Source organism: Tiliqua scincoides, chromosome 9, assembly GCF_035046505.1.
Source record: "Tiliqua scincoides isolate rTilSci1 chromosome 9, rTilSci1.hap2, whole genome shotgun sequence".
Classification (NCBI taxonomy): domain Eukaryota; kingdom Metazoa; phylum Chordata; class Lepidosauria; order Squamata; family Scincidae; genus Tiliqua; species Tiliqua scincoides.
The window spans coordinates 19,479,476-19,504,728 of NC_089829.1; the positions used below are offsets into that span (position 1 = coordinate 19,479,476).

Consider the following 25,253-nt stretch of genomic DNA (forward strand, 5'->3'; position numbering starts at 1 on the left):
TGAAATGGGGACAAGAAGCATGCAGTTCCCCCCCCCCAAGATTTGGAGGGGTTCCCCACACCTTCTGTGGGACATTAAGAAGTGCATTAATGGAGAAGGACATTAATGAAGTAGCATAGGAGTAGGGGGTTGGCATATTCCCCTGGGGGCTGGGGGTAAGAATAGGCCCTCAGTTTGGCTGTACTTGTCGTAAGAGGCGACTAAACAGCCACTGAGTAGATGGGACTCGTCAGCCTGGGAAGGCAGCTCATCTGAGAGAAGGAAAACTCTGATCCCAAACCTCCACTGCCTTGTGGAGGAAAAGGCTTGTTATCCAGTTATGGAAAAGGCTTCAGGAGTCAACCTCGAGGCAAAATCCGGAGCCGGAGTCCCTGAGGCAGTTCATGGCTGAACACAGTCACATTCTGGCAACTCCTGCGACGCCGCTGGAACCAACCGTATTGGCCTCTGCCTTTCCATTGGACCATTTCAGCAACGTGGAGAGAGGGGATTTGCTGCATGGGTAACAGCCTATCCTCCATACTTACTTTACTCAGGCTTCGTGCACTGGAGAGGACACTCTGTTCCAGAACCACCATTCAGAGCGTGACACCATAGTCTTCAGAGACTGAAGGATGCCAACAAGACATAGGACTAAGGCTCCTTCAGTTTGGCAGAAGATGGGGTCCACCTCCATACTACAGCAGGGGACTGAACTTAAGAGCTCCATGTGTGAGAGGGGAGGGAGAACAGGCAGCCAGAGTGGCTCCTGTTTTCCCACCAAGTGGGGGGTCAATCAGCTGTGCCACAGTTTGCTCATCCTGCCTTGTCATTCCCTCCAAGTCAGTTAGAAAGAGAAGAGGGGCAGAGCGGCATAGTTACAAGCGCACTAAAGTTTGAAAGGCAGGGGCAGAGAACAAGGAAGGCATGGCAGGGCAAGGCAAAGCTGTGGGAATGCCACATTGGGAGAGAAAAGGAGGATGGATGGGTAGGAGGGGCTTGGACAAACAGAGTAGGTCAACTCATCTAAATCAGATTCTTCTGCCAGTCCTGATTCCCGGAGACACTCTGAGCATGAACAAGATACAGACAAGAGAACTCTCTGCATATTAAAATTCTTCTAGAAATGATAAATATTAATAATAACAGAGATGATGCCCCCTCATTTCCACCGGGCCTCAATTAGGAAACAAAGCTCTCTTCTTCTGAGCAAGGCCTCGGCTGAAATATACTGAATATATAATGGGATCTGTGGATTCCGAAGTAGAGGAGGAAGAATGTCACAGATATTAAGCCTGTTTTGTCTCTTTGAGATTCACACACTATAGAACGTAATTAGATCATTATATTGCCAGGGACATTTATTGCCGTTCAAGATTGAAGTCGGCTGTGTTGAGAATCGGCAACGCTCCATATTGGTTCCACTTCTCCTCCCTCTGTCATCATTTTATCACCCTTGGGAACTTTTAGCAATACAGATTTCTGGGCCCCTGGTCTGTTAACATTAATTTGGAAATTGCAGCTATTAGACTTCTGTAGCCTAATTTAATTAGACTTTTTTTTTTTTTTTGCTCCTGGTTTTAGTCGTTTATTTTTCCTTTTAACATATTTTAATGTGCCTGGCAAAGCTAATCTCTGTGGATGGATCTTCGGGAAACAGATTTCTTCTGCATGAAACACAAACAAATGTGAACATTTGTTGCATAACAACAAATATCCAGGGGTACAATGCATAATGCTTCTGGGGTCCTTCAAACCCTAATGTGGCTAATTAAACAGGCATGCGGTAGTGAAACACTGAATAGCAAAGAAGTGCACTGAAGGTATATGAGTGTTACCCTGTTTTCTTGCGCACTTTGGCGGTGATCTAGAACTCCGTGGGGCTCCAACGAGAGTACTGAGGCTGCCCACAGCTTTCATGTGCTTGCAACATTCCTAAACGCTAAAAAGACAAAAGCAGCCCCATCTCACATGACGCTCCAGTGTGTCCAATTGAGGCCCAATTGCAAAGTTAGAGAGTGATACACATTACTGCAGCTTAACCTGCATTCCCATTCATGAGGTTTGAGCACCTGCTGAAATAAACAGAGGCTGTACCTCAGTAGTGCTGGGGGGAGGTATCCCAGTTAGGTAGACTGCTGCTCTCTTCTGGAAACAAACTATAATTCTCAGCAGGGAAATTTGGATGAAGACTGAAGATAAGACAATAATATTACAGCCACAGTACAAGTTGATGGTAAGGCCACACCTGGAGTACTGCATCCAGTTCTGATTGCCACATCTCAGAAAGGATATAATGGGAATGGAAAAGGTGCAGAAGAGAGCAACCAAAATGATTACTGGGCTGGAGCACCTCCCTTACGAGGAAAGGCTACAGCATTTGGGGCTCTTTAGTCTAGAAAAAAAGGCACCTGAAGCAGGACATGATTGAGACATACAAAATTATGCAGGGGATGGATAGTGTGGATAGAGGGATGTTCTTCCCTCTGGATGGATAGTGTGGATAGAGGGATAGAGGGGATAGTATGGATAGAGGGATAGAGGGCACCAGGATGAGGTCTCTTGTTATCTGGTGTGCTCCCTGGGGCATTTGGTGGGCCGCTGTGAGATACAGGAAGCTGGACTACAGGAAGACTACAGCTTCCTGTAGCTGGACTACAGGAAGACTGTACAGTACTACAGCTGGACTACAGGAAGACTACAGGAAGACTACAGCTGGACTACAGGAAGGCCTGTAAAATAATACAGCTGGACTACAGGAAGACTACAGCTGGGCTACAGGAAGGCCGCTGTGAGATACAGGAAGCTGGACTACAGGAAGACTACAGCTTCCTGTAGCTGGACTACAGGAAGACTGTACAGTACTACAGCTGGACTACAGGAAGACTACAGGAAGACTACAGCTGGACTACAGGAAGGTCTGTAAAATAATACAGCTGGACTACAGGAAGACTACAGCTGGGCTACAGGAAGGCCGCTGTGAGATACAGGAAGCTGGACTAGATGGGCCTATGGCCTGATCCAGTGGGGCTGTTCTTATGTTCTTTTCCCTCTCACACAATACCAGAACCAAGGAACATCCACTAAAATTGAATGTTGGGAGAGTTAGGACAGACAAAAGAAAATATTTCTTCACCCAGTGTGTAATTCGTCTGTGGAATGCCTTGCCACAAGATGAGGTGATGGCATCTGGCCTAGATGCCTTTGAGAGGGAAATGGATAAATTTCTGGAGGAAAAGTCCATCATGGATTACAAGTCATGATGGGTATGTGCAACCTCCTGATTTCAGAAATAAGCAGGCTACGTCAGATTTTCAGGTGCAAGGGAAGGCACCAGGATGCAGGTCTCTTCTTGTCTTGCATGCGCATGTATGTGCGGGAGAAAGAGGGGGCTGACTTCCAGATGTGCATTAACAAGGCTGTTACTGTGGAAGGTATTCAGGATCCAAAAACAAAACTTGTCCCAAATGGACTAGCCACCCACAGGGCAATATAGAAATAATTCTGCACTGAGAAATCATGATGGCAGCAGCAATAATATGAAGGCTTTAAAAAAATGAAAGATTTATTTCAATAACTTAGTCATCTTGAAAAACATCTTGGATTAGATGCCTCTTAAGGGGGGCGTTTTGCTAAGCAAACATTGCACTTTTTTCTGTTCCTTACCCTTCTTAGAGTATCTTTAGGAGGATCATCAGAAAACTAACCTGATAAAGGAGAGCTGAAAGGCATACACTTGAGCATTACTGCCAGCAATCAGCTCACTGAACATGGCAGGTTACAAATGGTGTGCCACTGGAGCACTAAACCAGGTAGAGGACAACCTTTATTCAGATAGAAGGAATGCAAAGGGAAGACAGAGGCTAAAAACAGATTGCACGGGTTTTTCACCATTAAATGGTTGTATAATATAAGTAGTGCTGCTCCTTTCAGAATAGCCTCTGGTTAAACAGATTCAAGAGTCAGCTAAGGCTTGATGACCCCTGTCAAAGTGCCCACTTGGCCAACCCCTGAAGTGTCTTGAGTATCTGTTACTTTTGCTGCTGCTACTGAGCAAGCCTCAGGAGTAGATCAAGTCATCCTGGTGCCTTGGGCTGCATGCCAAATGCAGCCCCTCCTTGCCTGATGATGCCCCAGCCCCTGCTCCTGCCACTCTCCAATTTCTTTGCTTAGCAGTCTCCTCCCCTCCACATTTTACTCTTATTTACAGGAAGTGGAAGGAGCAGTGGAGGCAGTCAGAGGCGGGTGCCCCCCACCAATCTGAAGCCTGATGAGATAGCTTCAGTTGGCCTCATGGATGGAAACCCCTGGTAAGCCTCTACATTAGGGTCTACTGCCAATGCTCTCCAGTAAGCCAGCCAGTGGACCAAGGCCCAAAGGGATAGTTGATCACCAGGTGATGGAAGTCTAGTTCCCATGCACCATGGGGAGTAGCTGGTGCCCACATGTTCCTTCCAAAGCATGAGGGGAGCACACCATTGGGGGAGATGCTTTTGCCCCAGCATCCCCCAAAAGATAGAGCTGACACTGCGGATTAGATTAAAATTAAACTTCACTTGTTTGTTTGTTTTTTTAATATACTTTGCACATGTGCAGAATCATGTTTTCATTCCAAACCAAAGAGAAGTTCAAGCAAAAACTTGCTTTTGGGTATTACAAGGCAGGCATAATTGCATTCTGAACTAGGTAATTAATGTTGAGTTTAATCAACATCAGTACATTCAATGCAACAATTCCTAAGTGTAGATAATCAGGCAGCAGCAATCCAGAGTCTCAGGCAGCAAAAAAAGTCTATAGCACTACTGCCTATAACTCTTTAAAATGGGAAGAGCCAGAAACTGAAATCCAAAGCAAGTGCCCAGTCACTGAGCTCTCTCACCCATGGCCCATGTCAGCCCAAAGGAAGAGAGAAAGAGAAATCTAGTTCACAGTCACATAAACCAGTGGTTCTCAAACTCTCTGGGAGAGTTTGAGAGCCACTAAGTTCTTGCGTGGGCGGGAGGGGGGGAGGCAGCAGGGGCTTTAGTGGAGGCGGGGCTCGATCGCTCCGCATCTACTTTCACTGTTGCGGGGAGCCCTGCTGAAGGTTGCGCAGGGCTCCCCGCACTCCCAGAAGGCCTGCAGCCCTCCTGAGCGGCACAATCCTGGGGATAGCGCCGCTGCCTCCTCCATGCCTTCAGGCTGCCCCCGCCCCTTAAGGGGGCAGGGGCCAGGGCCCGCAGGCTGGGACGTCGCGATGCCCCAGTTTGAAAAGCCCTGGCATAAACCATGAAAATACATTTTAGAACATTCATTTATGCCTAGACTGGGTCTTAATTCAGAGTCTTTGGTTGGATTTGTTAAGGCTGAAATATGAAAAAGGCTAGGAGTGGGTAACTGTTTGTTTTAAAAACAAGCAGAAATTAAAACAAATGAGCTCCATTCATTTTATTCATGTCTGCAGTGCAAGTGAATGAGAATTAAAATGAATGGGCTCCAAAAGGAAAGCCATTTCTTGGCCAGTTTCTGAAAGGTAATCCTGGCAAAGCTGAGATGCCGATGGTCAGTTGGAGAGCTGATTCAGGATGGGCCCTGATCTGTGACCCACTGCCTGTGGAAGCACCGCTGACTAGGTCAGGGGCACAGGGTGTTCTCAGTAGCAGCATCTAGCCTACGGAACTCCCTCGCCAGTGAAATATCTTCCAGCTGGCCTTTGTGCTTTTAAGCTTTCACAGACACTCAAACCTCACCTCTTCCAGCTGGCACTGATTTTTTCTCTCTCTCAGCTTGGTTTTGGTCTGTCTCTTTTCATTGGACTTAATCAAAGTTAATTCTTAAGGAGTGTGGCCTTTTTTGTGGTTTTTTAAAAAAGGTGGCAAGCTGCCATGATAGTGCTCCATTCATTTCCTCATTCATTTTCATCTGTTTTTGCAGGTGTCCTCAGGAGCCTTAGAACAACCTGTACATTGTGTGGCAGGCTCAGAAATGTTTTGCAATGTGGAAGGATGAGAGAGAGAGAGAGAGAGAGAGAGAGAGAGAGAGAGAGAGAGAGACCCTGAGAGCAACAGGGAAGGGGGAAGAGGCAATGAAATTGATGGATTGTTGTGCTTATAAACTGGCACATTCATGGGGCCAAATGAGGTGGTCAACTCAGGGAGCAAGATGGGGGAGTGTCTGCCACCAATCTCTGCCACTCATCCTTCTCCTGCTCCCTGGATTCTTCAAAGAAGACGAATGGAGTGGGAGAGGAGGTGTGGAAGAGAAGAGAGGAATTGATTATAGAGAAGATGCTCTAGCTCACCACTCTCTTCTCCTTCACTTCTTTCCTCCTCTTCAAAACTGAGGGTCAGGAGAAGAAAGAGAAGTGCCAGCAGTTGATGTGTTGCCAGGAAATCGGGCAACATTTGAGGTGCCTCAGGTGCCAGGTATCATGTCTGGACCACAAATGGAGTCCCCCAAAGGTGAGTGAGGGCAAATGGGCAAGGCAGGTCAAACGTTCAGGACCGTGGAGAGCTCCATGAGAAGAAGGTGCTCTGACAAGGATCAGCAATACTTTCCCACAGACTAGCCCTGCTGAATTCTGCCTCCCTGCTTGGATAGTGGAGATCTTAAGTGGGCTTGGAGCCTTGCATTATGTTTCCATTTGATCAAGTCTAGCCTTACCTGTTGAGGATGTTAGTGTGCAGTTTCAGGGGAGTGTAAGGTTCCTGGTATAAGAAGAATGAGTTCTTTAGGAAGTTCAGGGTGCTGCTGTTGGGGGTCTTCAAGGTTTTGTTGGGGTCGGGACCTGGAGCTCACCCCAGTGCGGATCCCAGCTCCTTGGGTTGCTCAGAATTGCTGCTTGGGACAGTGTGCATGACACCAAGAGGCCTTGGACCAGCCTTGTCTATCAAATAAACCCCATTTGTCCTATGTTTCTGAAATGTAGCAGGACTAATCCTTTCAAGGGTTCATAGAACCCTGGAAAATGCCATGCCACTGGCATGGAAAATGTCAATGTCTCAGGCATCAGAAGACTGGGTGACTGAAATAAACGGCAGATATAAAGAGCTGGGGAAAATGAAAGCAAATGAAATTCGTATTGCAGCACATCAAATTAAAATGAATCAAAAGGTGGAAAAGAAAAGAAAAGTCTTGCGCTCCCCTAGAATAGGTGGCTGGCACTTCTGTGTGCCTGTGAAATCCCTAACCTGTCCAGAGGTTTGAACGCCGCTGTCAATCATCAGCCTGTTTTTTTCCACGCCTGGGCTGCAACAATGAGGCAGGGTTTTTAGGGGGGGGGGGCTGGATGCCTGCTTCCTCTTGACTTCTAACTCAAGACAGTTGATCTTTCCCGACACATCACTGCACTGTGGTTTCTTTTGCCTGTGATATGCTACCTCGTGCCCAAACAGAAACAGAGCTCCATGACAGCACGCAGCTTTTGATTTTGCCAGAAACAACAAAGAGGTGTCAGCCTCCGAAGGCTTTAAAAATAGAATTATGTGGGGGGAAAAACAAACACCTCTTTAACAAATCTCGATTGAGGAGAGAAAAAGGGCACTGTCAGAAAAGGAGAAAAATGCACAAGGAAGCTTCAAATCAAATTTATGCCAGGCCTTCTGACAGCTCCACTTCTGCTGAATGCCCAGAAAGGCAAAATATTCTCCAGAAAAAGCAAGACTGAATTAAAGGATCAAGTTCCATCAGGGCTGGCCCAAGACCTCCTGGAACCTGAAGCAGTACATCAAACGTTACTCCCCAGAGCTGACAGCATATATGCTGCTGCTGCCACCCCACCTCCTCCTGTTGTTCCCTAGATTTGAAAAAAAAAGAATGGAGCAGAAGAGGAAGTGCAAATGAGAGTGGTGACGTAGATAGTCGGGATGCTCTGGTCCACCTCTCCTCCCCATTTCCTCTTCCATTCCATTCCTCTCTTCCTGTTTGAATCCAAAGAGTGGAAGAAGGAGAAGCACAGGAGGCAAGCAGGTTGTCACTGTCAATCTGCTAGCGCAGTGTTTCTCAAACTGTGGGTCAGGACCCACTAGGTGGGTCACGAGCCAATTTCAGATGGGTCCCGATTCATTTCAATGTTTTATTTTTAATATATCAGACTTGATGCTGCCATGGTATGTGACTGCATTTGGGGAAAAGTTACACATCTGTATTTTTAACAGGCTACTATATATATGCTTTTAAACAATGATAGTAAGTGGGACTTACCCTGGGTAAGTGTGAGTAGGATCGCAGCCTAGAATTGTTAAAATTTTTCCTTCTTGATGATGTCACTTCCGGTCCTGACATCACTTCCGGTCCTGACAGATTCTCATTCTAAAAAGTGGGTCCTGGTGCTAAAAGTGTGAGAACCACTGTGCTAGTGGAAGCAACTTTCTCAGTCAGGGCTCAATCCTACAGTCTGTTAGTGCCAGTTTATGGCACATTGGAACCAACTGGCGCTGGGCCCAGCACCGGTGGACGATGTCATGTGGCCACTGGAGAAAGGTAAGAGTGCCAGGCAGTAGTGCAACCTTTTGGGGCAGGGGGAGGCATTCCAGAATGGGGGGATAGCAGAATAGGGGAGGGGCTGGGGCAGGAGGGGGGATTAAAACGGCAGATCCTATCCTCAGTGTTGGGCTGAAAAACCCAACATGGAGGTTCTCAAGTCTGTGCCAGCAAAATAGATGGCACAGATTTGAAAAGCCCCATTGTGGGGCCTGCACCCTTATTCAGGGGAAGGGGACAAAAGAAGGGGACAAAAGGGGACAAAAGTCCCCTTCCCCCAAGGAGACCAAAGGTGACTTCCCCACCCCTGTGGGGTGAAGCGGTTGCCATTTTGGCACCACTGTTCCTCTAGGCCAGGGGTGCCCAACCCCTGGCCCAGGGGCCACATGTGGCCCTCGAGGTCTCTCAATGCGGCCCTCAGGGAGCCTCCAGTCTCCAATTAGCCTCTGGCCCTCTGGAGATTTGTTGGAGCCCGCACTGGCCCAACACAACTGCTATCAGCGTGAGGGTGACTGTTCAACCTCTCGCGTGAGCTGTAGGATGAGGGCTTCCTACACTGCTTGCTGTTTCACGTCTGTGAAAGGAAAGGCCTTTCACAGCAGCAAAGGAAAGGCCAACTCTGCTTTGTGCAAGGCCTTTTATAGGCCTTGAGCTATTGCAAGACCTTCATTCATTTATATAAGTTCATCTTTAATATATTCATTTATGTAAACTTATGTAAATTTATTCAAATTTTAAATGTAAATTAAAATTTTTCTCCGCCCCCCCCAACACAGTGTCAGAGAGATGATGTGGCCCTCCTGCCAAAAACTTTGGACACCCCTGCTCTAGGCACTGGGTACCATACTGGGTACACCCCTGCTCTAGGCACTGGGCTGTTACTCTCATGAATGCCCCCCCCAACATTCCACCTGATGAGTGGCAAGTAAGCAGTACCTACCAGAGCCCAAGTGGACTAGCGGCTGTAGGGATGTTACAAAGTAATTGATCCATCCATTATCTACTAATATAGTGTAATCAGTGTAATCAGAATATTCTTCCTTCTGATATCTGCAAGGCCTTTTCTGTGGGGCCTTTTGGGCAGGAAGTAAAATGCATCTGGGTGGCATTTAACCCCTGCTAATCGGGTAAGAGGCACTTTTTCAAGTGGGTGCTCCTTTTTTTAGCAGGGGGAGAGTAACTGGCCCACCTCACCCCAGCACTGTCTGTTCTAGTGGCTGTCTGCTGGTATTCCTTTGCATCTTTTTAGATTGTGAGCCCTTTTGGGACAGGGAGCCATTTAGTTATTTGATTTTTCTCTGTAAACCGCTTTGTGAACTTTTAGTTGAAAAGCGGTATATAAACACTGTTGTTAATATTATATTATTATTATTATTATTATTTAGTGCAGTAGTGTCATTTTTTGTTGTCTGCAACTATTGCACTGTTTGCAATTGGGGTGGTGGTGGTGGCTCGGTTCAATTCCTGGCAAGAAGTGCAGAGAAACAAGCCAGCCTGGAAACCTGGAGAACTGAGATGGCTTCTTATTGGGCCAGATGGACCAAGGGTTTGACTTCATAGACAGCAGCTTGCTTCAGATGAACAGAGCACACACTCACTTTAGAACTTATCACAGATATGCACAGGTATATCTGCAGCAAGCAACAGGAGTCCTGAATTCTTTACAGGTTTGGATTGTGATCTGAGACAGAAGACAGGTCTTCTTTTAGCCTCTCTCGCCCTCCTAATAGTTTATCCCCCATCCCCCTCCCTGCTTCCTTCTAGCCAAACACCCAGCACAATCCTATGCAAGTCTACTCAGAAGTTAGTCCCATTTATAACCAATAGGGCTTACCACCAGGAAGGTGTGGATAGGATTGCAGCCTTAGGGCCAAATCCTATCCAATTTTCCAGTGCCGGTGCAGCCATGCCAGTGGGGTGCACACTGCATCCTGTGGTGGGGAGGCAGTCACGGACACCTCCTCAAGGTGTGGGCACATTTTTCCCCTTATCTTGGGGCTGCATGGGGGCTGCACCTAGTGCTGGAAAGTTGGATAGGATTGGGCCCTTCCTGAGCTAATGCCCTGGCCACCACAGTGGTAAGAGCTAAAATGAAAAGAAGGGAGAGAGGGGAGGAGACTGGTGCACAGTAAGGGGAGGAGAGCGGGTTTTGGAGATTTACAGGGTGTGATGAGACGTAGGTCAAACTTGGATGGGCTCAGAAACAAGTGGAGCTATTTCCTGAGCTGGGAGTGAGAAAACAATTTGGTTTATTTCTGAGTCACTCCTTTGTAGAGGAGGAAGCAGTGCTCTCATGAGTATGTTGAAATAAGCGGTTGGCAACCTTCAGTCTCAAAAGACTATGGTATAAGCTTACAGCCCCCGGTATTCCCAGGCGGTCTCCCATCCAAGTACTAACCAGGCCTGACCCTGCTTAGCTTCTAAGATCAGATGAGATTGGGCATGTGCAGGGTACTTGCACTGAGTACTGGGTGCTTGTCATTCATTCATTTTCATTGCGTCTGCAGAAGACAGCATAAGGCTCCCAAGCTTCCTTTCTGTTTCGGCTCCCCAAATGGAAGCTCGGTTCAATAAAAAGTCATTTATTTATCTCAGAATATTCTGGACATGGCTTGTGCTGAGGTATTAGCCTAGGCACCTGAAATTAGTCTCTCTCTCTCTCTCTCTCTCTCTCTCTCTCTCTCTCTCTCTCTCTGTGGCACAGGGGTAGTACAAGCTTCATCCCGACTACATATAGCTTCCTGTTTATCCTCACTTGCTTTCTCAAGGATTTTTTTCTTGCTTTTCTTTCAAGTTCCTTGTACAGATAACAAGCCGTGCATTGTCGAGTAGGAGAACATTATGGAGATGAGCAGTTATCGCCGCACTGTGTACACAGCTCTGTAATTTGTACCTAACATGATGCATGCATGTGTTTGGAATAAGTAATCACAGCCAATTGCAGGGCAACATCGATGCAGATCTCAAGGCTCCGGCTGCTGAGATAAGCCGTGAGGAATAAGCGGAAGGAAGCTGAACTCTGGTCTTCCCTCCTATAAGTCTTTCCACCCTCTCTTCTTTTTCTTTGCTACTCTCAAACCGGACACGGTAGTGCTGTCACTCCAGGCTGGTCGGACAGACTTTGGATGAAGACTGACATCGCATTCAAAGAAGGCTCCCTGCCGTTTCTTCACTCCAGCTTTGCAGCCTACGTTATAGCCATACAAACTAGGCAAGGTGAACGCTGAATCATTCCGAAGTGAACGCTGAGTCAGTGAGGGCTTCCCATGCCCAGGAGATCTGATTATCCCCAGCCTTGCCTTGTCACTAGAATGTCAGGCATGTATATATTTTCTAAAAATATTTTAAGTGACATATAAATTCATTCTTTGTGATCTTCCTTCTTTGTTAAAATGTACAATCATTTTTTTAGTTACAAAAACTAGTCCAGGTATTTCTGGGGAATGGGGTGTTTGTGATGTCAAGGGCATTGTCCAACAGATGCCCACAACAACCAGCTTTTCTTCTGATCTTAGCCATCTGGCCATGATCCCAGCCACCGCTTCTCCATGTTTTGCTAATTCACAGGTAGGATGATTCAACTCATCATCTCTGTTGGGGCACAAAGCAAATAACTGTTTTCTGTCACACCTTTTGGCCTCCAAAGTTATAATTCCAAAACTATTCAGCTTCTCCTTCAAGGAGCTCCAGGTAGGTTCTCACCCTCCCTTCCTTTTTGTCTGAGTAATAACCAAATTGGATGCTTCAGTGGCTGTAAGAATTCCGTGGGTTCAAAACAAAAGGAAGCTCCTGTGTGACCTTTGTCATTTTCACAGTCCTTGTCTTTTGGACACAACCCATGAGGTATTCTCTGTATCCAAATATGATTTTTTTTTAACATAAGAGTGATAGCTAAAAATATAGCCCACTACTATAAAAGAAGAAAATGCACCAGGAGTAGTTTATCTTTCATATTGCTGTACTCAGAGGCTATCTTGCTACTCCTTGTACACAGTTTAAGAGACAAATCTGGCCCTAGAAGAGCATCACCCAAAATTATGATATCTGAGATATGCTTCGTTTCCTATGTTAAAAGAGGAGGCACTTACACCCAAAAACCTTTCCATAGAAAGTATGATAGAGTTAAGAACCATCACAAAGAAAGCATCACCACAAGACTCTACACCAGTGGGTCCCAAAATTTTTAGCACTAGGACCCACTCTTTAAAATGACACTATATCAAGACCCACTAGCCTCATGACACTAAAAAATAAAATAAAATAAAAATCAGTTTCACCTTACCAGCTGCTCAAGCCTCTGTTTTTATCCTTTTTTTTAAATTATGGTGGAGGGCTGCCTTCTGCAGCATTTGTTGAGCTCCACATTCAGCTGATCAGGACCATTCTGGTGGCCTTGCGTTCCCCTTCACCTGGCCTTCAAAAGGAGCTGAGACACATGTGCCTACTCACACATAAATGCACACAAATGGCTCAGTTTTGCTTTCCACAGGTCTCAATACATTCTCCTTGTCAGCTTGGGGGGGGGGGATTTCCTTCTTAAGTTTTTTTTTGGGATTTGTGTTCACCAAATCAGGACAATTCTGGTGACCTTGAATTCCTCTTCAGCCTGCCCTTTGAAGTAGACTGAGGCATGGTCATCTGCCTGGGAGTAAACCGGCATGTGCGGCTCAGTTTCACTTTCTATAGGGCTCAATACATTTTCCTTGTCTGCTATCAGTTTGTCAGTTTCAAGACCCACCAACAATCAGGTCACAACCCACTGTTTGGGAAATTCCACTCTACGTCAGTGATTCTCAGAGTTTGTCCTCTGCTGTACCACTTCACCTGGCCCACCTATTCAAAGTGCCACCGGACGCAACTGGTGATGACATCACTGCCAGTTACTTTTGGGTTGGGAGGTCAGATGTGACGCAACAAACACCAATAAGAGACTCGGGGTGGATGGGAGGTATTTTTCAAGTGCAGAAAAGCATGCTTTGAAGCTCTCCCCACCTAGCTGAACCTTCTACTGCTGTTTGTTGTGTCATGTTCCTGATCTCACCGCCAGGTGGCGGGGTCCTGTGAGGACCACCAGACACCACCTCAAAGTACCACTGGTGGTACCTGTACCACCGGCTGAGAAATACTACTCAACGTCCTTTGTTTCTGCAGGAGTCAGTCTGCATCCCCTTCAGGTCAAATTAAGCCATAGAATCACAGCATCAGAGTGGGAAGGGGTCTGCAAGATCATCAAGTCAACCCCTCTGCCAATGCAGGCAATCCAATTGACAACACCCCTGAAAGACAGCTAACCAGTCTCTGTTTAAATGCCTCCAACTATGGAGAGCCCACCACCTTCCAAGGCAGGCTGTTCCACTGCCAAGAACTTTCTACCATCAGGAAGGTCTTCCTAATGCTTAGTCAGTAACTCTCTTGTTGCGATTTAAATGCATTGTCCTGATCCTCCCCTCCAGAGCAACTGAGAAAAATCCACTCCATCTTCCACATGACAGCCCCTCAGATATTTGTAGACAGTTATCATGCCAGGATGCCAAGCCTAAGTGGGTCTATCCTGTGATGAAAACAAATAAGACAACTCATCTAGCAATCAAGAAAACAATGCATATCAAGGCATCAACTATTACTGTGTTTTAAACCGAAAATGAAATCATGGATAGTACAGACCCAACAAAACTTTCAAAAATAAATGAAATTGAATGTACGATACAAGCACAATTCACCTAACACATTTTCAGCATGATCCTACGCATGTTGACTCAGAAGTAAGTCAATGGGCTTACTCTCAGGAAGGTGTATATAGGACTGCAGCCTTTGCTCTGATCATGTGTGGCCGCTGCTCATCTATCGCAAACCACAAAAAAAGGGAAAAGGCATTTGCACCTTCATGTTAGTGCTGTGTGGAATGGTGAAAAGATCCAGGTTCTGCTCAGCCACAAAGCTTCCTGGTGACCTTGGGTGACGATCTCTCAGCCTCACCTACCTCGCAGGGTTGTTGTGAGGGCACAAGGAGGGAAGGAACCATGTCTACTGCCCTGAACACCTTGAAGGAAGGGTGGTATAAAAATGTGGAAAATAAATAAACAGAGCTACCCGCTTGGTGCAATTTGCTAGCAGCAGTCCTCCAAGCTGCTACCACGTTGTAGCAGCCACTGTCCATTGACAGTGTGCTCTGTGCATTGTCACAAAAGCTGTCACAAAGTCCCACTGTCATAGATGGCTTTGTGACAGTGTGCACAGCACCATGGGATTGGGCTGTCAGCTTGTTCATCAGTTTGGCCCTGCCTCCTTTTGTGGGCACATAATTATTTCTGAATAGGTCTGATCCAATGGAACCTCATACAGAGGTGCAGCAGAATTAGCTCCAGTGGAGGCCGAATGGAAGAAGACAAAGCCATAGTTCAATGGAAAGATACAGCAGGAAGACTCCTGCAATGTTCTGTAGATCCACAGAGCTGACAATTAGTTAATTGTCTTCTCGCAGAGCATGAACGGCCCTGCCATGCCCACGCTAGTGCATCACAGCATGCACTGTGGTAATTGCTGCCCTCTATATTTTTGTTCTGCGCAGCCAAGTAGTACTACATTGTTGATGGCTGCCTATGAACCAATGCAATCTTGATATGTCAATGGAATGAAATTGTCCACAGAGCCTTAGAACCTGGTTGCCATTTTGCTACATGACACAATCGCCCCATCATATGGACACTGGAAGTTGCCTTCTACAGAGTCTCAGCACTGCTATTGACTGGCAGGAGTTCTCTGGGGGCTCAGGTGGGGGGCTCCTTCCCAGTTTTACCTGGAACCTAGAACCTTCTGCAGGCAACACAGCTGCTCTACTGCTGAGCTATGGCCCCTCCAGCATTCTTCATAGTTGTTCAGAGCCTCCCAGGCCTTCATCCAGTCTCACCCACAATTTCCAGCACCATTTCACATACACACATACAGTGAATGGAAAATGCACGGAAGAAAGCACAGCATGATTGATTACAGGGATGTGGCTCCACAGGCAGGGCCTGGTGGGGCACATGTCCATGCAGAGGCTCACACCTGTGGCTGACCTACACATAAAGAAGTAAGAACCCCTGCAGTCACTGTTCCCCACTACCATCAATAAGCCAAGGAAAATGGGAAGGATGGTGGGGACCAACAGTGGACTGTAGTCTTCTTCTGCCAGTGCCCCTTGACAGATCCAAGATGTCCTGTCCCCAATGTTGTGTTGAGAGCTGGGGCACCTGGGAATTGCTGAACAGCAACAAGGAAAGAAAGAAGGTGATCCACTGCAATCACCTGCTCTCCATTGCCTCCTGCTAGACCTCCCCACTGGATCCTGGGCAGCTTACAGGAAACCATTCTCTTCTCTGGCACCATTCTACAAATCCCGATGCTGCTGCACCCCACCGTTGCCTGCTGAGCCAGCCAGGTGCCCAGGGACCGATTGGAAAGCTTAGCAGGAGACGGTGGGGAGTGGGTGGGAGGGGTGGCCAAGCATACCCCTTAGCAACACTACCCATAACGGTAGAGGCAGAAGGAGAACTGTTACCTGCTCATGGTCAGGTTCCTAAACAGCACAGAGGAATAGCTGAAGAAAGCATTCATGCGCTTTTCAAAGCATGGAAGAAGACCACTAGGAGGCCCTTGCGAGGTTTTTGCCCCAAAGCCCTGTGAAAGTTGGATATCATCAAAGGGATTGTGGAGTTAGATGTTCACTCTGGAATTTCTACCCATGGTAAACCAAGGTGAAATAACACACACGCAGACACCCAGACACCCTGAGTCTGACAATACAGAAATATTGATTTGGATTCATATGCCCTGGGGAAGTACAGGTATTTGTATTATTGTGGATATTGAAGGTCTGTCACCTCCTGACTTGAGTCTGACCTAAAGCCAGAAGCTGTTAGCCTTTCTTGTCAGAAGGATTACCAGATCCTGCAGGTTTCTGTCAAGTACACAAGGACTGTTGACCGTTATAATCAAATATTATTTCCAGTGGAAGATTGGATCCAGAGAACATGATTTTTCTGCTTGCTCAAGACAGCCCATTTTAGCTATTCTTGCAAAAGAGACTCTCTCATCTAGAGGTGGTAAAAACCACTGATATAGAAACTGGGACCGTTCCTGTCCGTTCGTCCCCCAACTAAAGGCCCAATCCTAGCCAATTTTCCAGCACCAGTGCAGCTGCAATGCAGTCTCAAGGTAAGAGAACAAATGTTCCCATACCTTAAGGAGGCCTCTGTGATTGCTGCTCCACCACAAGATGCAGTGCATGCCCATTGGCACAGCTACCCCGGCACTGGAAAATTGGTTAGGACTGGGCCCTTAGTTGATAGGATTCATTAGGACTATGGGGGGGGGGGGGAGCTTGCAACTTCTGAACTGTGGTTTAATTTAAAGATGGTTTGGTGATGCGGTGGGTTAAACCACTGAGCTGATGAGCCTGTTGACCGCAAAGTTGACACTTCAAATTTGTGTGACAGGGTGAGCTCCTGTTGCTTGTCCCAGCTCCTGCCAACCCAGCAGTTCAAAGGCGTGTAAAAATGCGAGTAGATAAATGGGTACCACATCGATGGGAAGGTAATGGTGTTCAATGCGCTTAGGTGTCTAGTCATGACAGCCACATGACCACAGAAACTGTTTATGGACAAACGACAGCTCTTCGGCTTAGAAACGGAGATGAGCACTGCCCCTCAAGTCAGACAGACTATGCTTAATGCCAGGGGGAACCTTCACCTTTTTAATCAATGCAGAATGTGTTAGATTAGCACACTTTTGAGCAAATGAGTGTATTTGCTAATCACTGTTCTGTTGTAAAATGGCTGCCAATGGAGTGCATAGAGCTCTGTTGGTGGTCATTTTTCGAGCTGGTGAAGGCCCAAGGAGAAAAAAGGGTGAGGAGGGGTCAGGGGGATTTAAATTGTTACCTGCATGTAAACCAGCTGTGTTCCAGAATGGCCATCAGTAGCATGCACAGTGCACTGCTGTATAGCCATTTATGACAGTGGAACTGCTGTTCCGCTGTAGCATAACAGAAAGGCTCAGTGAAATCAAACTCTCTCTCCTGCTTGTCTAAAAACACAGGTGCAACCTCCAAATTCTGGGTTCGTACTCCAAACTACCCTGCCTGCAACATCCACTCACTTCCTGAAATCTAACCACAGCCAGCTGTGACAGTTATTCCTCATGGAAGGGATTATTTTGTAAGCAACAATGCCCTACAATGACAACGGGTCTTGGGGCATACAGGTAGTCATGACAGTTGTCACAAGAAGTTGACTGTATGATGGAGCTCCATCCGGGATCTGAGATGCTCCTTAGAGTAGCAATTTTCAATGCTTTTCTTCTCACACTGAACTATCTTGTCTTCACCTCTTGTGATGTCACTTCTGGCTTCCTGGAACTCTTTCAGCAGAGGAAGAGGGACAGACAAATCGTTACTACAGACAATTGCTCTAGAGTTGCAGAATCCAGAAGTTGCTTAGTGATTTTCAACAGCTGTGCTCCAAACTACTGCAGCATACCTGCGGACCTTTCACGGCGCATCAATGTGCCGCAGCACATTGGTTGAAAATCACTGCCTTAAGAGTACAAGATACACACTTTTGTTTAATCCTAAAACATGAAAATGACTGGTAACAACAACAAAAAAACGAGCTCCCCCTTAATGCTGTTCATTCCATGGGGAATTCAGCATACCAGTTAAGCCCAGAAATAAATTGTCAGCTGGCGGAGAAGTAAAACTTATTTCTGAGAAGTAAAGGAATAGAATAGACACCAAACTTTTCCGAGTGGTGAAGACCAGAAGTGATTGTGAGGAGCTCCAGAAGGATCTCTCCAGACTGGCAGAATGGGCAGCAAAATGGCAGATGCGCTTCAATGTCAGTAAGTGTAAAGTCATGCACATTGGGGCAAAAAATCAAAACTTTAGATATAGGCTGATGGGTTCTGAGCTGTCTGTGACAGATCAGGAGAGAGATCTTGGGGTGGTGGTGGACAGGTCGATGAAAGTGTCGACCCAATGTGCGGCGGCAGTGAAGAAGGCCAATTCTATGCTTGGGATCATTAGGAAGGGTATTGAGAACAAAACGGCTAGTATTATAATGCCGTTGTACAAATCTATGGTAAGGCCACACCTGGAGTATTGTGTCCAGTTCTGGTCGTCGCATCTCAAAAAAGACATAGTGGAAATGGAAAAGGTGCAAAAGAGAGCGACTAAGATGATTACGGGGCTGGGGCACCTTCCTTATGAGGAAAGGCTGCAGTGTTTGGGCCTCTTCAGCCTAGAAAAGAGACGCCTGAGGGGGGACATGATTGAGACATACAAAATTATGCAGGGGATGGACAGAGTGGATAGGAAGATGCTCTTTACACTCTCACATAATACCAGAACCAGGGGACATCCACTAAAATTGAGTGTTGGGCGGGTTAGGACAGACAAAAGAAAATATTTCTTTACTCAGCGTGTGGTCGGTCTGTGGAACTCCTTGCCACAGGATGTGGTGATGGCATAATAATAATAATAATAAAACTTTATTTTTATCCCGCCCTTCTCCCTAACGGGACCCAGGGCTGCTAACAACATATTAAAAAAACAATAGATTTTAAAAACATTAATACAAACAGATAAAAACATTTAAAAACACACTACAGGGCCATAAAAACAGTAGTCAGATTAAAAGAGTAAAAGAGCAGATCATCGAGGGATCAAGCCTGTAAAACTAAAAGATGTATAAAAAAGTTAAGAAGGCCAGAAATCAGAAGGCTTGTTTAAACAACAGTGTTTTCAGGCCTCACCGAAAGCTCTCAAGAGAGGGAGCCATTCTCAAGTCAAGGGGAAGGGAGTTCCATAATGTTGGTGCCACTACCGAGAAGGCCCTATTTCTTGCAGCCGCCCCTCGGACCTCCTTGGGTGGCGGCACTTGCAAAAAGGCCTTCTCTGATGACCTGAGATGGCGAGCCGGATTGTACGGGAGTAGGCGGTCTCTAAGATATCCTGGCCCAGAGCAGTATAGGGCTTTAAAGGTCAAAACCAGCACCTTGAATTGGGCCCGGAAACGAATGGGCAGCCAATGTAGCCCCCGGAGAAGCGGTCTGACAGAGTCAAACCGCCTGGCTCCGGTGACCACACGGGCCGCCGCATTCTGTACTAATTGTAGTTTCCGAACCGTCTTCAGGGGCAGCCCCACATAGAGCGCGTTACAGTAATCTAACCTCGATGTCACCGTGGCATGGATCACCGTGGCCAGGTCTGCACGATCCAAGTACGGTCGCAGCTGGCGCACCAGCCGAAGCTGAGCAAAGGCCCCCCTAGCCACAGCCTCCACCTGGGAATCCAGGAGCAGCTGCGAGTCCAGGAGGACCCCCAAGCTGCGAACCTGTTCCTTCAGAGGGAGTGCAACCCCATTCAGAGCAAGTCGATAATCCAGCACCTGCATCGAGGATTTCCGAACCAGGAGAGCCTCTGTCTTATCCGGATTTAATTTCAGCTTGTTAGCCCCCATCCAGATCCTCACTGCTTCCAGACAGCACTCCAGGCCCTCAACCGCCACCCTGGAGTCTGGAGGAAAGGAGAGATAGAACTGGGTGTCATCAGCATATTGATGACACCTCACTCCAAACCCCCGGATGACCTCTCCCAGCGGTTTCATGTAGATATTAAATAGCATGGGGGACAGAATTGAACCCTGCGGCACCCCGCACCTCAAGGGCCAGGGTGTCGAACAGGCATCCCCCAGCACCACCATCTGGGACCGACCCTCCAAGTAGGAGCGGAACCACCGCAAAACAGTGCCTCCAACTCCCAACTCGGCCAATCGGCCCAGAAGGATACCATGGTCGATGGTATCGAAAGCCGCCGAGAGGTCCAGCAGGACCAACAGGGACGCACTCCCCCTGTCCAGTCCCCGGCGTAGGTCATCCACCAAGGCGACCAAGGCAGTTTCCGTCCCAAAGCCCGGTCTGAAACCAGATTGAAAAGGATCCAGATAATCCGCTTCATCCAAGACCCTCTGGAGTTGGGCCGCCACCACCCGCTCAATTACCTTGCCCAGAAACGGGATGTTGGAGACTGGCCGATAGTTATTCAACACAGTGGAATCCAGGGAGGGCTTCTTCAGGAGGGGGCGAACCACCGCCCGCTTCAAGGCGAGCGGCAATGTCCCCTCCATCAAAGAAGAGTTGACCACCCTCCCTGTCCACTCAGCCAGTCCCCCCCGGGCTGCTCTAATCAGCCAAGCTGGGCAAGGGTCAAACAGGCAGGCAGACGGCCTCACACTCCAAAGGAGTCTGTCCACATCCTCAGGCTGCACAAGCTGAAAAGAATCCCACAATACTGGACAAGCCGTTGCCAAGGGGACATCAACAGACATTGTCAATGTGGCATCCAAGTCGCGACGAATACGATCGATTTTATCTGCAAAGTGTTGGGCAAGCACGTCACAGCGGCTGACCGTGTATTCCTCCTGGACTACCGAAGGGGCCTGATGAAGGAGGCCCCGCACCACACGGAACAGCTCTGCCGGACGGCTATCAGCAGACGCAATGGTAGCAGAGAAGAACGATCTCTTCGCTGCTACCACCGCCACGGAGTAGGCTCTATAATGAGCTCTACTCCATGTCCGATCGGATTCATCATGAGTTTTCTGCCACCGTCGCTCTAGACGCCTGCCCTGCCGCTTCATCGTTCGCAGCTCCTCAGTAAACCAAGGAGCCGCTCCGAGTCTGCGGCGTGGCAGAGGTCGCTCCGGAGCAATCTCACCCACAGCCCTGGACATTTCCCCATTCCAGAGGTCGACCAGGGACACAGATGAGGTGCCAGTCTTGGCAGTGGGAAAATCCCCCAGGGCCTTCAGGAAGCCTTCAGGATCCATTAGCCTCCGGGGGCGGACCATAGAAAACGGTCCCCTGCCTCTGCGGAGTAGGAAGTCGCAACAAGCCTAAACCCTACCAGGAAGTGATCTGTCCATGACAACGGAGTGATGTTGATCTCCTCTACCTCCAGATCATTGCCCCCATGCCCAGCTGTAAACACCAGGTCCAACACGTGTCCTGCTGTATGTGTCGGGGCCCAGATCTTCTGGGACAGGCCCATGGTTGTCATGGCAGCCATGAAATCCTGAGCTGCACCTACCACAGGGGCCTCGGCATGAACATTGAAGTCCCCCAGCACTAACAGGCGGGGGGCCTTCAATGCCACCCCCGAGATCAACCCAGTCAGCTCAGGCAGGGAGACTGTTGGGCAGCAGGGCGGGCGGTACACCAACAGAATCCCAATCCTGTCCGGCCCTCTCAACACAACATGCAAGCACTCGAACCCAGGAGACTGCTGGACAAGGCACCTGGTAAGGGAGATGGACTCACGATAGACCACTGCAACTCCCCCTCCCCGTCCCTGCAATCTTGGCTGCTGCAACACCTGGAAGCCTGGCGGACAAAGTTCAGAGAGACTAACGTCTCCCTCCCCGTCCAACCAGGTCTCTGTAATGCATACCAGGTCGGCTTTCTCATCCAGGATCACATCCCGGATGATACAGGTCTTGTTATTCACCGACCTGGCATTCAAAAGCAGCAGCTTCAGATCCAGGGACTCACTGCCAGGACCACCAAGTACCCGAGAATTGGGGGAAGGACCAGAAGGGGAGATAATCTGCCTATGATGAACTCTCCTTCTCCTGTAACGGCCTGTCCGACCCCCACCACCATATCTCCCCTGAACCATCACACTCTTGATAGTGGCACCCTTCCCTTCCCCTGAGCTCCCTCCCGAGAGAACAGACATGTGGCGAGGCCCACCTTCTGAGACTGGCCTGCAGGCAGATCCTCGGCTGTTAAAATAACTATTGCTCCACTCTCCCCAGCCTCAAACAAAAGGGGAGAATCTCCGACGACTGTTGATTGGACCCTGTTCAAGATGGCAGCAGATCTTCTGGGCACGAGCCCCAGGCTAAGAGCCATGGGCCAAGAGCCCTTTGGCTCTTGCCCTTCGGCTCGCACCTCTGGCGAGCCCAGCACTGATGTAAGTACCTGCCAGGGGAAGGGAGGAGGAAAGCAATCAGGCAAGCAGGTGGACAAGCTTGCAGACTCCACCCCTCAGCCAGCCAGAGGGTGGTTCTTATACTCTCTGCTCCCCACCGCACCCCCATCTGGTAGGGAAGGGGTCACCAGCTTCTCTTGGGTAAATGGCCTCGACGCCCCCAGCACATTAAAGCCCCCAGTCACATTAAAGCCACACTCCGGGGTGGGTGATGCTCAGACGCAGAACAAAAGAACCACAGGAGGCTGGTTTGGTAAACTTCCTTTCAACTGTATTGGTTTAAGAAAATACAGAAACGTTAAGCTCTATGGCAGCAAAGCAGGTGGGGCCAGACCCCACCTGGTGACATCAGCAACACAGCAGAAAGCGCAGGCCCCACCCCTGGGAGACTGGGCTGGGTGGGGAGGACAGGACTACTCTGGCAGCTATTTGTATGGACAGCACTCCCACAGAGCAGAGACAGTGGCAGCTGGGGGGCGTTCCAGTTCAGCCAAGCACCCCAGCCCCAAAACTAAGGCAGTGGAGCAGGGGCAAAAGGGCAGAACAGTCTTGCTCAGCTGCTGCCGCTAGAGTGAAAAGGGGGCACGCTGCAGCCTGCGCAAAGACAAGGACGAGAGCCGGCTCCAGGACAGAGGAGCAGTCACAAACGGTGCGCAGGCACCTCCTCGCCCCCTCGCTGCACTGCCAGAGAGTAAACTGTTCTTAAAACTCAGATCTCCTCCCTTCAAGAAAACCCCAGCGGGTCTATCGGGACACGCACTCCGCTCCCCAGCCTGTCCTGGCACCTTCCAAATCTAGCAGGAGAGGCCAAGCTACCCGGTCTGCTTCCAGGCCAGGAGAAGGCAGCCAGAGGGGAACTGCTCCTTGGGGGAAGCGGTGGCAGCCCTTGAAAGCCAGGTTCCCCAAGATGGTCTCTCTGCAAAAGGGATCCCCCCACCAGAGCTCCAGCGGGCATCTGGCTGCAAAAAGAAGGGCCCGAGGGCTTAGACGCCAAGTGCCAAGCAGATCTGGTGGCCTCCCGTTTGCTTCAGCAGCAGAGGAAGCCCCGGGGGCAGCTGCACACTGGGAGCACAGCTGGGGCCAGTTGTTGGACTGGGGTCCAAAAGCCCACAAAGATCCCAGCCTCCCTGATATTTTTGCCCAGAATTCAACCTAACAACCCTCTCGGGTGCCTTGGTCAGGCCTCCACACAGAGGCCTGGGCCCAGAGCAGCGATGAGGGCCCCTTTCCCCAGCCGTTCTGCTCACCTTCCCTTCGTCCTTTGAACAGCCCACCCTCTGAACAAACAGCCCTGCAACCCCCTGCTACCCCTCCAGCAAGGGGGTGCTTCAGCTCCCCCTCCTCTTTCTCTTGCACATGGCTGCCGACTCACAACCCCTGCCCCCCCAATAAGGCATCCCTGACACATACGCTCCCCGTCCCAAAAGTGCCACTGAGAAAGAACGTCTTCCCAATAGCACCTCAATCCTGTCCTGGGGAGATGCAGCAGGCACAAGTCAAGCAAAGCAGGACAGGTGCAGGGGAGCGGAGGTACAGCTCAGCGTCCCTCCGCACCTCCAAAGAGAAGCCCCGTGGGCCAACTTGCGGGGGGGGGGGAGCTGAAAGTCTGGTGTGCAGAGCAAGGCAGAAAGGCCCCCTCCCTTTGGACACAAAGCTGCCCCTGTCAGAGGTGCTTCAGGGGGCAGGTTCCCACAGGATTTCCTGCAGGTGTGGAGAGCTACTCCACCCTCTGCTTCAAGATGCACATGCATCCCCTGTGTGGAGACAGTTAAGCTAGATCTGAGTGGTCTGAAAGTTTCCGGACTTCTAGCCTAGACGCCTTTAAAAGGGGATTGGACAAGTTTCTGGAGGAAAAATCCATTATGGGGTACAAGCCATGATGTGTATGCGCAACCTCCTGATTTTAGAAATGGGCTATGTCAGAATGCCAGATGCAAGGGAGGGCACCAGGATGAGGTCTCTTGTTATCTGGTGTGCTCCCTGAGGCATTTGGTGGGCCGCTGTGAAATACAGGAAGCTGGACTAGATGGGCCTATGGCCTGATCCAGTGGGGCTGTTCTTATGTTCTTATAGAGTGGGAGATTGAGGGGAAGGCCTGAACAAAAAATATTCAAGAATTCCACATATGAGCACATGGAATAAGAAAATACCAGACACTGTGTGTTCAATGTTCATCCCTTATTCCAGTGGTTTTCAACCCTTTTCATCTCATGGCACACTGACAAGGCACTAAAATTGTCAAGGAACACCATCAGTGTTTTAACAATTGACAAGGCACACCATGCTGCTGGGGGGGGGGCTCACATCCCCCCAATGACCCTACTAATAAAAGACTATCCCCTAAAATCCCATGGCATACCTGCAAACCATTTGCGGCACACCTATGTGCCTCGGCACACTGGTTGTAAACCACTGCATTATCCAATAAATGTTTCACTTAATAAGAAGATTTTGATGGAACATGTTGATGTTTTGTTTTAAAACATTTTGAAGTTTGTCAGTTCTGATCTCAAGTTTTCTGTTAGTTTTCCCTGCATGCCTTTTATTGCGTGGGCACCAAACAGCATAAATATGTGTGCCGTGCTGCTAGCAGGTGAATTGTTTTAAGTCAATACATTTTGCTGTCAGGTGGATCACAAAACTAAAACACCCTTTTGATCTGCCTACAGTATGTACCTGCACCCCAAGGGGAAAATCCTCCTACAGACTGTTACAAAACTGGCAAAGATAAATGATCTGCTTCCCTTCCCCTTCAACTTGCTCCTTTCTTGCACGGTCCCTTTAA

The 25,253-nt window shown here is 48.6% G+C and overlaps 1 protein-coding gene and 1 pseudogene across 1 annotated transcript in view; both read right to left on the bottom strand.

The window, feature by feature from the left end:
* The window catches only part of CHST8 (carbohydrate sulfotransferase 8), a 237,198-nt gene that overhangs the window by 205,383 nt on the left and 6,562 nt on the right, over positions 1–25,253 (bottom strand). The gene's annotated exons all lie outside the window — the stretch shown is intronic.
* On the bottom strand, positions 10,789–10,907 carry LOC136660908 (5S ribosomal RNA; annotated as a pseudogene).